Below are 14,816 nucleotides of genomic sequence, written 5' to 3'. Positions count from 1 at the left end.
GGCCTCTGGCAAAAGTCTCAGGTGAAGACGTGGGAACCTCACTCTGCGGGCAGTGTGGAACTGTGAGGAACTGAGGGTGAGCTCAACTCTCAGCAGTAAGATAATTTCGGACAAGGCGTTCAGCTACCTTCTCACATATGGAACTTAGTATGTAGCACCAGTCTACCCCAGGAATTACTGGGAAATCGCTGGATTGAGCTTGGAGGCACTAATCTTGTGTGCCGGGAGATTCCAGTTACCTCTCCCAACACTTCGGTGAAGCAGCGAGCCTAGGCCTTTTGGAAGCGAAAGGTAGCTGCAGGCAGGAGGTTGGGTTACAGGCCATAAGCTCAACTCTCAGAAGTGGGTATGCATGGGAGGCAGATGTCTGCTACCCACTCGTACATGCGAGTGGGAACCTAGCTACACTCTGATGAAGAAGGACTTTGGAAATCGCTATATTCAACTCAGATACACATGGGTTCAGGCACAACGATTCCACATGCTTTTCTCACAACCTTTCTCTGCCACTAACATGAGGACGTTAGCAGCTCCTTCTACAGTCAAGCAGGATGCGGGAGGGTTGTGCCCTGTCCTTAGCTCTCACAGGGAAGCATGCCTTGAAGCCAGCTGTCAACTAGCTGCATTCTTATGGCACGGTGAAGGTAGCCGTATTCTGAGACAGGAGGTTCCCAGATTACCACTCTACTGCACCTGGAGATACCCTCCAGGTCTGCATTGTTAACTTGCGTCTCAGAAGCCTCTGGCAAACGTCTCTGGTGAAGACGTGCGAAACTCACTCTGCAGGCAGTGTGGAACTGTGAGGGTCTGAGGGTGAGCTCAACTCTCAGAAGTAAGATGTTTTTGGACAAGGCGTTCAACTACCTACTCACGTATGGAACTTAGTATGTAGCACCAGTCTACCCCAGGAATTACTAGGAAATCGCTTGATTGAGCTTGGAGGCACTCGTCTTGTGTGCCGGGAGATTCCAGTTACCTCTCCCAACACTTGCGTCAAGCAGCGAGCCTAGGCCTTTTGGAAGCGAAAGGTAGCGGCAGGCAGGAGGTAGGGTTACAGGCCATAAGCTCAACTCTCAGAAGTGTGTATGCATGGGAGGCAGATGTCTGCTACCCACTCGGACATGGGAGTTGGAACCTAGCTACACTCCTATTGAAGAAGGATGTTGGAAATCGCTGTATTCAACTCAGATACACGGGAGTTCAGGCCCAATGCTTACACATGCTTTTCCCACAACCTATCCCAGCCACTAACAGAAGGAGGTTAGCAGGTACGTCTACAGTCAGGTAGGATGCGGGAGGGTTCTGCCCTGTCCTCAGCTCTCAAAGGGAAGCATGCCTAGAAGCCAGCTCTCAACTAGCTGCATTCTTATGACAGTGTGAAGGTAGCAGTATTCTGAGTAAGGAGGTTCCCAGATTACCACTCTACTGCACCTGGAGATACCGTCCAGGTCTGCATTGTTAACTTGCGTCTCAGAGGCCTCTGGCAAAAGTCTCTGGTGAAGACGTGGGAAACTCACTCTGCGGGCAGTGTGGAACTGTGAGGGACTGAGGGTGAGCTCAACTCTCAGCAGTAAGCTGATTTCGGACAAGGCGTTCAGCTACCTTCTCACATATGGAACTTAGTATGTAGCACCAGTCTACCCCAGGAATTACTGGGAAATCGCTGGATTGAGCTGGGAGGCACTAATCTTGTGTGCCGGGAGATTCCAGTTACCTCTCCCAACACTTCGGTGAAGCAGCGAGCCTAGGCCTTTTGGAAGCGAAAGGTAGCTGCAGGCAGGATGTTGGTTTACAGGCCATAAGCTCAACTCTCAGAAGTGGGTATGCATGGGAGGCAGATGTCTGCTACCCACTCGTACATGCGAGTGGGAACCTAGCTACACTCTGATGAAGAAGGACTTTGGAAATCGCTGTATTCAACTCAGATACACGTGGGTTCAGGCACAACGATTCCACATGCTTTTCTCACAACCTTTCCCTGCCACTAAGATGAGGACGTTAGCAGCTCCTTCTACAGTCAAGCAGGATGCGGGAGGGTTGTGCCCTGTCCTTAGCTCTCACAGGGAAGCATGCCTTGAAGCCAGCTGTCAACTAGCTGCATTCTTATGGCAGGGTGAAGGTAGCCGTATTCTGAGACAGGAGGTTCCCAGATTACCACTCTACTGCACCTGGAGATACCCTCCAAGTCTGCATTGTTAACTTGCGTCTCAGAAGCCTCTGGCAAACGTCTCTGGTGAAGACGTGCGAAACTCACTCTGCAGGCAGTGTGGAACTGTGAGGGACTGAGGGTGAGCTCAACTCTCAGAAGTAAGATGTTTTTGGACAAGGCCTTCAACTACCTACTCACGTATGGAACTTAGTATGTAGCACCAGTCTACCCCAGGAATTACTAGGAAATCGCTTGATTGAGCTTGGAGGCACTCGTCTTGTGTGCCGGGAGATTCCAGTTACCTCTCCCAACACTTGCGTCAAGCAGCGAGCCTAGGCCTTTTGGAAGCGAAAGGTAGCGGCAGGCAGGAGGTAGGGTTACAGGCCATAAGCTCAACTCTCAGAAGTGTGTATGCATGGGAGGCAGATGTCTGCTACCCACTCGGACATGGGAGTTGGAACCTAGCTACACTCCTATTGAAGAAGGATGTTGGAAATCGCTGTATTCAACTCAGATACACGGGAGTTCAGGCCCAATGCTTACACATGCTTTTCCCACAACCTATCCCAGCCACTAACATAAGGAGGTTAGCAGGTACGTCTACAGTCAGGCAGGATGCGGGAGGGTTCTGCCCTGTCCTCAGCTCTCACAGGGAAGCATGCCAAGTAGCCAGCTCTCAACTAGCTGCATTCTTATGACAGTGTGAAGGTAGCAGTATTCTGAGTAAGGAGGTTCCCAGATTACCACTCTACTGCACCTGGAGATACCGTCCAGGTCTGCATTGTTAACTTGCGTCTCAGAGGCCTCTGGCAAAAGTCTCTGGTGAAGACGTGGGAAACTCACTCTGCGGGCAGTGTGGAACTGTGAGGGACTGAGGGTGAGCTCAACTCTCAGCAGTAAGATGATTTCGGACAAGGCGTTCAGCTACCTTCTCACATATGGAACTTAGTATGTAGCACCAGTCTACCCCAGGAATTACTGGGAAATCGCTGGATTGAGCTTGGAGGCACTAATCTTGTGTGCCGGGAGATTCCATTTACCTCTCCCAACACTTCGGTGAAGCAGCGAGCCTAGGCCTTTTGGAAGCGAAAGGTAGCTGCAGGCAGGAGGTTGGGTTACAGGCCATAAGCTCAACTCTCAGAAGTGGGTATGCATGGGAGGCAGATGTCTGCTACCCACTCGTACATGCGAGTGGGAACCTAGCTACACTCTGATGAAGAAGGACTTTGGAAATCGCTGTATTCAACTCAGATACACGTGGGTTCAGGCAGAACGATTCCACATGCTTTTCTCACAACCTTTCCCTGCCACTAACATGAGGACGTTAGCAGCTCCTTCTACAGTCAAGCAATATGCGGGAGGGTTGTCCCCTGTCCTTATCTCTCAAAGGGAAGCATGCCTTGAAGCCAGCTGTCAACTAGCTGCATTCTTATGGCAGGGTGAAGGTAGCCGTATTCTGAGACAGGAGGTTCCCAGATTACCACTCTACTGCACCTGGAGATACCCTCCAGGTCTGCATTGTTAACTTGCGTCTCAGAAGCCTCTGGCAAACGTCTCTGGTGAAGACGTGCGAAACTCACTCTGCAGGCAGTGTGGAACTGTGAGGGACTGAGGTTGAGCTCAACTCTCAGAAGTAAGATGTTTTTGGACAAGGCCTTCAACTACCTACTCACGTATGGAACTTAGTATGTAGCACCAGTCTACCCCAGGAATTACTAGGAAATCGCTTGATTGAGCTTGGAGGCACTCGTCTTGTGTGCCGGGAGATTCCAGTTACCTCTCCCAACACTTGCGTCAAGCAGCGAGCCTAGGCCTTTTGGAAGCGAAAGGTAGCGGCAGGCAGGAGGTAGGGTTACAGGCCATAAGCTCAACTCTCAGAAGTGTGTATGCATGGGAGGCAGATGTCTGCTACCCACTCGGACATGGGAGTTGGAACCTAGCTACACTCCTATTGAAGAAGGATGTTGGAAATCGCTGTATTCAACTCAGATACACGGGAGTTCAGGCCCAATGCTTACACATGCTTTTCCCACAACCTATCCCAGCCACTAACAGAAGGAGGTTAGCAGGTACGTCTACAGTCAGGCAGGATGCGGGAGGGTTCTGCCCTGTCCTCAGCTCTCACAGGGAAGCATGCCTAGAAGCCAGCTCTCAACTAGCTGCATTCTTATGACAGTGTGAAGGTAGCAGTATTCTGAGTAAGGAGGTTCCCAGATTACCCCTCTACTGCACCTGGAGATACCGTCTAGGTCTGCATTGTTAACTTGCGTCTCAGAGGCCTCTGGCAAAAGTCTCAGGTGAAGACGTGGGAAACTCACTCTGCGGGCAGTGTGGAACTGTGAGGGACTGAGGGTGAGCTCAACTCTCAGCAGTAAGATAATTTCGGACAAGGCGTTCAGCTACCTTCTCACATATGGAACTTAGTATGTAGCACCAGTCTACCCCAGGAATTACTGGGAAATCGCTGGATTGAGCTTGGAGGCACTAATCTTGTGTGCCGGGAGATTCCAGTTACCTCTCCCAACACTTCGGTGAAGCAGCGAGCCTAGGCCTTTTGGAAGCGAAAGGTAGCTGCAGGCAGGAGGTTGGGTTACAGGCCATAAGCTCAACTCTCAGAAGTGGGTATGCATGGGAGGCAGATGTCTGCTACCCACTCGTACATGCGAGTGGGAACCTAGCTACACTCTGATGAAGAAGGACTTTGGAAATCGCTGTATTCAACTCAGATACACGTGGGTTCAGGCACAACGATTCCACATGCTTTCTCACAACCTTTCCCTGCCACTAACATGAGGACGTTAGCAGCTCCTTCTACAGTCAAGCAGGATGCGGGAGGGATGTGCCCTGTCCTTAGCTCTCACAGGGAAGCATGCCTTGAAGCCAGCTGTCAACTAGCTGCATTCTTATGGCACGGTGAAGGTAGCCGTATTCTGAGACAGGAGGTTCCCAGATTACCACTCTACTGCACCTGGAGATACCCTCCAGGTCTGCATTGTTAACTTGCGTCTCAGAAGCCTCTGGCAAACGTCTCTGGTGAAGACGTGCGAAACTCACTCTGCAGGCAGTGTGGAACTGTGAGGGACTGAGGGTGAGCTCAACTCTCAGAAGTAAGATGTTTTTGGACAAGGCCTTCAACTACCTACTCACGTATGGAACTTAGTATGTAGCACCAGTCTACCCCAGGAATTACTAGGAAATCGCTTGATTGAGCTTGGAGGCACTCGTCTTGTGTGCCGGGAGATTCCAGTTACCTCTCCCAACACTTGCGTCAAGCAGCGAGCCTAGGCCTTTTGGAAGCGAAAGGTAGCGGCAGGCAGGAGGTAGGGTTACAGGCCATAAGCTCAACTCTCAGAAGTGTGTATGCATGGGAGGCAGATGTCTGCTACCCACTCGGACATGGGAGTTGGAACCTAGCTACACTCCTATTGAAGAAGGATGTTGGAAATCGCTGTATTCAACTCAGATACACGGGAGTTCAGGCCCAATGCTTACACATGCTTTTCCCACAACCTATCCCAGCCACTAACAGAAGGAGGTTAGCAGGTACGTCTACAGTCAGGTAGGATGCGGGAGGGTTCTGCCCTGTCCTCAGCTCTCACAGGGAAGCATGCCTAGAAGCCAGCTCTCAACTAGCTGCATTCTTATGACAGTGTGAAGGTAGCAGTATTCTGAGTAAGGAGGTTCCCAGATTACCACTCTACTGCACCTGGAGATACCGTCCAGGTCTGCATTGTTAACTTGCGTCTCAGAGGCCTCTGGCAAAAGTCTCTGGTGAAGACGTGGGAAACTCACTCTGCGGGCAGTGTGGAACTGTGAGGGACTGAGGGTGAGCTCAACTCTCAGCAGTAAGATGATTTCGGACAAGGCGTTCAGCTACCTTCTCACATATGGAACTTAGTATGTAGCACCAGTCTACCCCAGGAATTACTAGGAAATCGCTGGATTGAGCTTGGAGGCACTCGTCTTGTGTGCCGGGAGATTCCAGTTACCTCTCACAACACTTCTGTGAAGCAGCGAGCCTAGGCCTTTTGGAAGCGAAAGGTAGCGGCAGGCAGGAGGTAGGGTTACAGGCCATAAGCTCAACTCTCAGAAGTGGGTATGCATGGGAGGCAGATGTCTGCTACCCACTCGTACATGCGAGTGGGAACCTAGCTACACTCTGATGAAGAAGGATTTTGGAAATCGCTGTATTCAACTCAGATACACGTGGGTTCAGGCACAACGATTCCACATGCTTTTCTCACAACCTTTCCCTGCCACTAACATGAGGACGTTAGCAGCTCCTTCTACAGTCAAGCAAGATGCGGGAGGGTTGTCCCCTGTCCTTATCTCTCAAAGGGAAGCATGCCTTGAAGCCAGCTGTCAGCTAGCTGCATTCTTATGGCAGGGTGAAGGTAGCAGTATTCTGAGACAGGAGGTTCCCAGATTACCACTCTACTGCACCTGGAGATACCCTCCAGGTCTGCATTGTTAACTTCCGTCTCAGAAGCCTCTGGCAAACGTCTCTGGTGAATACGTGCGAAACTCACTCTGCAGGCAGTGTGGAACTGTGAGGGTCTGAGGTTGAGCTCAACTCTCAGAAGTAAGATGTTTTTGGACAAGGCATTCACCTACCTACTCACGTATGGAACTTAGTATGTAGCACCAGTCTACCCCAGGAATTACTAGGAAATCGCTTGATTGAGCTTGGAGGCACTCGTCTTGTGTGCCGGGAGATTCCAGTTACCTCTCCCAACACTTGCGTCAAGCAGCGAGCCTAGGCCTTTTGGAAGCGAAAGGTAGCGGCAGGCAGGAGGTAGGGTTACAGGCCATAAGCTCAACTCTCAGAAGTGTGTATGCATGGGAGGCAGATGTCTGCTACCACTCGGACATGGGAGTTGGAACCTAGCTACACTCCTATTGAAGAAGGATGTTGGAAATCGCTGTATTCAACTCAGATACACGGGAGTTCAGGCCCAATGCTTACACATGCTTTTCCCACAACCTATCCCAGCCACTAACAGAAGGAGGTTAGCAGGTACGTCTACAGTCAGGCAGGATGCGGGAGGGTTCTGCCCTGTCCTCAGCTCTCACAGGGAAGCATGCCTAGAAGCCAGCTCTCAACTAGCTGCATTCTTATGACAGTGTGAAGGTAGCAGTATTCTGAGTAAGGAGGTTCCCAGATTACCACTCTACTGCACCTGGAGATACCGTCCAGGTGTGCATTGTTAACTTGCGTCTCAGAGGCCTCTGGCAAAAGTCTCTGGTGAAGACGTGGGAAACTCACTCTGCGGGCAGTGTGGAACTGTGAGGGACTGAGGGTGAGCTCAACTCTCAGCAGTAAGCTGATTTCGGACAAGGCGTTCAGCTACCTTCTCACATATGGAACTTAGTATGTAGCACCAGTCTACCCCAGGAATTACTGGGAAATCGCTGGATTGAGCTGGGAGGCACTAATCTTGTGTGCCGGGAGATTCCAGTTACCTCTCCCAACACTTCGGTGAAGCAGCGAGCCTAGGCCTTTTGGAAGCGAAAGGTAGCTGCAGGCAGGATGTTGGTTTACAGGCCATAAGCTCAACTCTCAGAAGTGGGTATGCATGGGAGGCAGATGTCTGCTACCCACTCGTACATGCGAGTGGGAACCTAGCTACACTCTGATGAAGAAGGACTTTGGAAATCGCTGTATTCAACTCAGATACACGTGGGTTCAGGCACAACGATTCCACATGCTTTTCTCACAACCTTTCCCTGCCACTAACATGAGGACGTTAGCAGCTCCTTCTACAGTCAAGCAGGATGCGGGAGGGTTGTCCCCTGTCCTTATCTCTCAAAGGGAAGCATGCCTTGAAGCCAGCTGTCAGCTAGCTGCATTCTTATGGCAGGGTGAAGGTAGCAGTATTCTGAGACAGGAGGTTCCCAGATTACCACTCTACTGCACCTGGAGATACCCTCCAGGTCTGCATTGTTAACTTGCGTCTCAGAAGCCTCTGGCAAACGTCTCTGGTGAAGACGTGCGAAACTCACTCTGCAGGCAGTGTGGAACTGTGAGGGACTGAGGTTGAGCTCAACTCTCAGAAGTAAGATGTTTTTGGACAAGGCCTTCAACTACCTACTCACGTATGGAACTTAGTATGTAGCACCAGTCTACCCCAGGAATTACTAGGAAATCGCTTGATTGAGCTTGGAGGCACTCGTCTTGTGTGCCGGGAGATTCCAGTTACCTCTCCCAACACTTGCGTCAAGCAGCGAGCCTAGGCCTTTTGGAAGCGAAAGGTAGCGGCAGGCAGGAGGTAGGGTTACAGGCCATAAGCTCAACTCTCAGAAGTGTGTATGCATGGGAGGCAGATGTCTGCTACCCACTCGGACATGGGAGTTGGAACCTAGCTACACTCCTATTGAAGAAGGATGTTGGAAATCGCTGTATTCAACTCAGATACACGGGAGTTCAGGCCCAATGCTTACACATGCTTTTCCCACAACCTATCCCAGCCACTAACAGAAGGAGGTTAGCAGGTACGTCTACAGTCAGGTAGGATGCGGGAGGGTTCTGCCCTGTCCTCAGCTCTCACAGGGAAGCATGCCTAGAAGCCAGCTCTCAACTAGCTGCATTCTTATGACAGTGTGAAGGTAGCAGTATTCTGAGTAAGGAGGTTCCCAGATTACCACTCTACTGCACCTGGAGATACCGTCCAGGTCTGCATTGTTAACTTGCGTCTCAGAGGCCTCTGGCAAAAGTCTCTGGTGAAGACGTGGGAAACTCACTCTGCGGGCAGTGTGGAACTGTGAGGGACTGAGGGTGAGCTCAACTCTCAGCAGTAAGCTGATTTCGGACAAGGCGTTCAGCTACCTTCTCACATATGGAACTTAGTATGTAGCACCAGTCTACCCCAGGAATTACTAGGAAATCGCTGGATTGAGCTTGGAGGCACTCGTCTTGTGTGCCGGGAGATTCCAGTTACCTCTCCCAACACTTCTGTGAAGCAGCGAGCCTAGGCCTTTTGGAAGCGAAAGGTAGCGGCAGGCAGGAGGTAGGGTTACAGGCCATAAGCTCAACTCTCAGAAGTGGGTATGCATGGGAGGCAGATGTCTGCTACCCACTCGTACAAGCGAGTGGGAACCTAGCTACACTCTGATGAAGAAGGACTTTGGAAATCGCTGTATTCAACTCAGATACACGTGGGTTCAGGCACAACGATTCCACATGCTTTTCTCACAACCTTTCCCTGCCACTAAGATGAGGACGTTAGCAGCTCCTTCTACAGTCAAGCAGGATGCGGGAGGGTTGTGCCCTGTCCTTATCTCTCAAAGGGAAGCATGCCTTGAAGCCAGCTGTCAACTAGCTGCATTCTTATGGCAGGGTGAAGGTAGCCGTATTCTGAGACAGGAGGTTCCCAGATTACCACTCTACTGCACCTGGAGATACCCTCCAGGTCTGCATTGTTAACTTGCGTCTCAGAAGCCTCTGGCAAACGTCTCTGGTGAAGACGTGCGAAACTCACTCTGCAGGCAGTGTGGAACTGTGAGGGACTGAGGGTGAGCTCAACTCTCAGAAGTAAGATGTTTTTGGACAAGGCGTTCAACTACCTACTCACGTATGGAACTTAGTATGTAGCACCAGTCTACCCCAGGAATTACTAGGAAATCGCTTGATTGAGCTTGGAGGCACTCGTCTTGTGTGCCGGGAGATTCCAGTTACCTCTCCCAACACTTGCGTCAAGCAGCGAGCCTAGGCCTTTTGGAAGCGAAAGGTAGCGGCAGGCAGGAGGTAGGGTTACAGGCCATAAGCTCAACTCTCAGAAGTGTGTATGCATGGGAGGCAGATGTCTGCTACCCACTCGGACATGGGAGTTGGAACCTAGCTACACTCCTATTGAAGAAGGATGTTGGAAATCGCTGTATTCAACTCAGATACACGGGAGTTCAGGCCCAATGCTTACACATGCTTTTCCCACAACCTATCCCAGCCACTAACAGAAGGAGGTTAGCAGGTACGTCTACAGTCAGGCAGGATGCGGGAGGGTTCTGCCCTGTCCTCAGCTCTCACAGGGAAGCATGCCTAGAAGCCAGCTCTCAACTAGCTGCATTCTTATGACAGTGTGAAGGTAGCAGTATTCTGAGTAAGGAGGTTCCCAGATTACCCCTCTACTGCACCTGGAGATACCGTCTAGGTCTGCATTGTTAACTTGCGTCTCAGAGGCCTCTGGCAAAAGTCTCAGGTGAAGACGTGGGAAACTCACTCTGCGGGCAGTGTGGAACTGTGAGGGACTGAGGGTGAGCTCAACTCTCAGCAGTAAGATAATTTCGGACAAGGCGTTCAGCTACCTTCTCACATATGGAACTTAGTATGTAGCACCAGTCTACCCCAGGAATTACTGGGAAATCGCTGGATTGAGCTTGGAGGCACTAATCTTGTGTGCCGGGAGATTCCAGTTACCTCTCCCAACACTTCGGTGAAGCAGCGAGCCTAGGCCTTTTGGAAGCGAAAGGTAGCGGCAGGCAGGAGGTAGGGTTACAGGCCATAAGCTCAACTCTCAGAAGTGGGTATGCATGGGAGGCAGATGTCTGCTACCCACTCGTACATGCGAGTGGGAACCTAGCTACACTCTGATGAAGAAGGATTTTGGAAATCGCTGTATTCAACTCAGATACACGTGGGTTCAGGCACAACGATTCCACATGCTTTTCTCACAACCTTTCCCTGCCACTAACATGAGGACGTTAGCAGCTCCTTCTACAGTCAAGCAGGATGCGGGAGGGTTGTCCCCTGTCCTTATCTCTCAAAGGGAAGCATGCCTTGAAGCCAGCTGTCAGCTAGCTGCATTCTTATGGCAGGGTGAAGGTAGCAGTATTCTGAGACAGGAGGTTCCCAGATTACCACTCTACTGCACCTGGAGATACCCTCCAGGTCTGCATTGTTAACTTCCGTCTCAGAAGCCTCTGGCAAACGTCTCTGGTGAATACGTGCGAAACTCACTCTGCAGGCAGTGTGGAACTGTGAGGGTCTGAGGTTGAGCTCAACTCTCAGAAGTAAGATGTTTTTGGACAAGGCATTCACCTACCTACTCACGTATGGAACTTAGTATGTAGCACCAGTCTACCCCAGGAATTACTAGGAAATCGCTTGATTGAGCTTGGAGGCACTCGTCTTGTGTGCCGGGAGATTCCAGTTACCTCTCCCAACACTTGCGTCAAGCAGCGAGCCTAGGCCTTTTGGAAGCGAAAGGTAGCGGCAGGCAGGAGGTAGGGTTACAGGCCATAAGCTCAACTCTCAGAAGTGTGTATGCATGGGAGGCAGATGTCTGCTACCACTCGGACATGGGAGTTGGAACCTAGCTACACTCCTATTGAAGAAGGATGTTGGAAATCGCTGTATTCAACTCAGATACACGGGAGTTCAGGCCCAATGCTTACACATGCTTTTCCCACAACCTATCCCAGCCACTAACATAAGGAGGTTAGCAGGTACGTCTACAGTCAGGCAGGATGCGGGAGGGTTCTGCCCTGTCCTCAGCTCTCACAGGGAAGCATGCCTAGAAGCCAGCTCTCAACTAGCTGCATTCTTATGACAGTGTGAAGGTAGCAGTATTCTGAGTAAGGAGGTTCCCAGATTACCACTCTACTGCACCTGGAGATACCGTCCAGGTCTGCATTGTTAACTTGCGTCTCAGAGGCCTCTGGCAAAAGTCTCTGGTGAAGACGTGGGAAACTCACTCTGCGGGCAGTGTGGAACTGTGAGGGACTGAGGGTGAGCTCAACTCTCAGCAGTAAGCTGATTTCGGACAAGGCGTTCAGCTACCTTCTCACATATGGAACTTAGTATGTAGCACCAGTCTACCCCAGGAATTACTGGGAAATCGCTGGATTGAGCTGGGAGGCACTAATCTTGTGTGCCGGGAGATTCCAGTTACCTCTCCCAACACTTCGGTGAAGCAGCGAGCCTAGGCCTTTTGGAAGCGAAAGGTAGCTGCAGGCAGGATGTTGGTTTACAGGCCATAAGCTCAACTCTCAGAAGTGGGTATGCATGGGAGGCAGATGTCTGCTACCCACTCGTACATGCGAGTGGGAACCTAGCTACACTCTGATGAAGAAGGACTTTGGAAATCGCTGTATTCAACTCAGATACACGTGGGTTCAGGCACAACGATTCCACATGCTTTTCTCACAACCTTTCCCTGCCACTAACATGAGGACGTTAGCAGCTCCTTCTACAGTCAAGCAGGATGCGGGAGGGTTGTCCCCTGTCCTTATCTCTCAAAGGGAAGCATGCCTTGAAGCCAGCTGTCAGCTAGCTGCATTCTTATGGCAGGGTGAAGGTAGCAGTATTCTGAGACAGGAGGTTCCCAGATTACCACTCTACTGCACCTGGAGATACCCTCCAGGTCTGCATTGTTAACTTGCGTCTCAGAAGCCTCTGGCAAACGTCTCTGGTGAAGACGTGCGAAACTCACTCTGCAGGCAGTGTGGAACTGTGAGGGACTGAGGGTGAGCTCAACTCTCAGAAGTAAGATGTTTTTGGACAAGGCCTTCAACTACCTACTCACGTATGGAACTTAGTATGTAGCACCAGTCTACCCCAGGAATTACTAGGAAATCGCTTGATTGAGCTTGGAGGCACTCGTCTTGTGTGCCGGGAGATTCCAGTTACCTCTCCCAACACTTGCGTCAAGCAGCGAGCCTAGGCCTTTTGGAAGCGAAAGGTAGCGGCAGGCAGGAGGTAGGGTTACAGGCCATAAGCTCAACTCTCAGAAGTGTGTATGCATGGGAGGCAGATGTCTGCTACCCACTCGGACATGGGAGTTGGAACCTAGCTACACTCCTATTGAAGAAGGATGTTGGAAATCGCTGTATTCAACTCAGATACACGGGAGTTCAGGCCCAATGCTTACACATGCTTTTCCCACAACCTATCCCAGCCACTAACAGAAGGAGGTTAGCAGGTACGTCTACAGTCAGGTAGGATGCGGGAGGGTTCTGCCCTGTCTTCAGCTCTCACAGGGAAGCATGCCTAGAAGCCAGCTCTCAACTAGCTGCATTCTTATGACAGTGTGAAGGTAGCAGTATTCTGAGTAAGGAGGTTCCCAGATTACCACTCTACTGCACCTGGAGATACCGTCCAGGTCTGCATTGTTAACTTGCGTCTCAGAGGCCTCTGGCAAAAGTCTCTGGTGAAGACGTGGGAAACTCACTCTGCGGGCAGTGTGGAACTGTGAGGGACTGAGGGTGAGCTCAACTCTCAGCAGTAAGATGATTTCGGACAAGGCGTTCAGCTACCTTCTCACATATGGAACTTAGTATATAGCACCAGTCTACCCCAGGAATTACTAGGAAATCGCTGGATTGAGCTTGGAGGCACTCGTCTTGTGTGCCGGGAGATTCCAGTTACCTCTCCCAACACTTCTGTGAAGCAGCGAGCCTAGGCCTTTTGGAAGCGAAAGGTAGCGGCAGGCAGGAGGTAGGGTTACAGGCCATAAGCTCAACTCTCAGAAGTGGGTATGCATGGGAGGCAGATGTCTGCTACCCACTCGTACAAGCGAGTGGGAACCTAGCTACACTCTGATGAAAAAGGACTTTGGAAATCGCTGTATTCAACTCAGATACACGTGGGTTCAGGCACAACGATTCCACATGCTTTTCTCACAACCTTTCCCTGCCACTAAGATGAGGACGTTAGCAGCTCCTTCTACAGTCAAGCAGGATGCGGGAGGGTTGTGCCCTGTCCTTATCTCTCAAAGGGAAGCATGCCTTGAAGCCAGCTGTCAACTAGCTGCATTCTTATGGCAGGGTGAAGGTAGCCGTATTCTGAGACAGGAGGTTCCCAGATTACCACTCTACTGCACCTGGAGATACCCTCCAGGTCTGCATTGTTAACTTGCGTCTCAGAAGCCTCTGGCAAACGTCTCTGGTGAAGACGTGCGAAACTCACTCTGCAGGCAGTGTGGAACTGTGAGGGACTGAGGGTGAGCTCAACTCTCAGAAGTAAGATGTTTTTGGACAAGGCGTTCAACTACCTACTCACGTATGGAACTTAGTATGTAGCACCAGTCTACCCCAGGAATTACTAGGAAATCGCTTGATTGAGCTTGGAGGCACTCGTCTTGTGTGCCGGGAGATTCCAGTTACCTCTCCCAACACTTGCGTCAAGCAGCGAGCCTAGGCCTTTTGGAAGCGAAAGGTAGCGGCAGGCAGGAGGTAGGGTTACAGGCCATAAGCTCAACTCTCAGAAGTGTGTATGCATGGGAGGCAGATGTCTGCTACCCACTCGGACATGGGAGTTGGAACCTAGCTACACTCCTATTGAAGAAGGATGTTGGAAATCGCTGTATTCAACTCAGATACACGGGAGTTCAGGCCCAATGCTTACACATGCTTTTCCCACAACCTATCCCAGCCACTAACAGAAGGAGGTTAGCAGGTACGTCTACAGTCAGGTAGGATGCGGGAGGGTTCTGCCCTGTCCTCAGCTCTGACAGGGAAGCATGCCTAGAAGCCAGCTCTCAACTAGCTGCATTCTTATGACAGTGTGAAGGTAGCAGTATTCTGAGTAAGGAGGTTCCCAGATTACCACTCTACTGCACCTGGAGATACCGTCCAGGTCTGCATTGTTAACTTGCGTCTCAAAGGCCTCTGGCAAAAGTCTCTGGTGAAGACGTGGGAAAATCACTCTGCGGGCAGTGTCGAACTGTGAGGG

Source organism: Canis aureus, chromosome 11 (assembly GCF_053574225.1).
Source record: "Canis aureus isolate CA01 chromosome 11, VMU_Caureus_v.1.0, whole genome shotgun sequence".
Classification (NCBI taxonomy): domain Eukaryota; kingdom Metazoa; phylum Chordata; class Mammalia; order Carnivora; family Canidae; genus Canis; species Canis aureus.
This window is presented reverse-complemented; position numbering follows the sequence as displayed.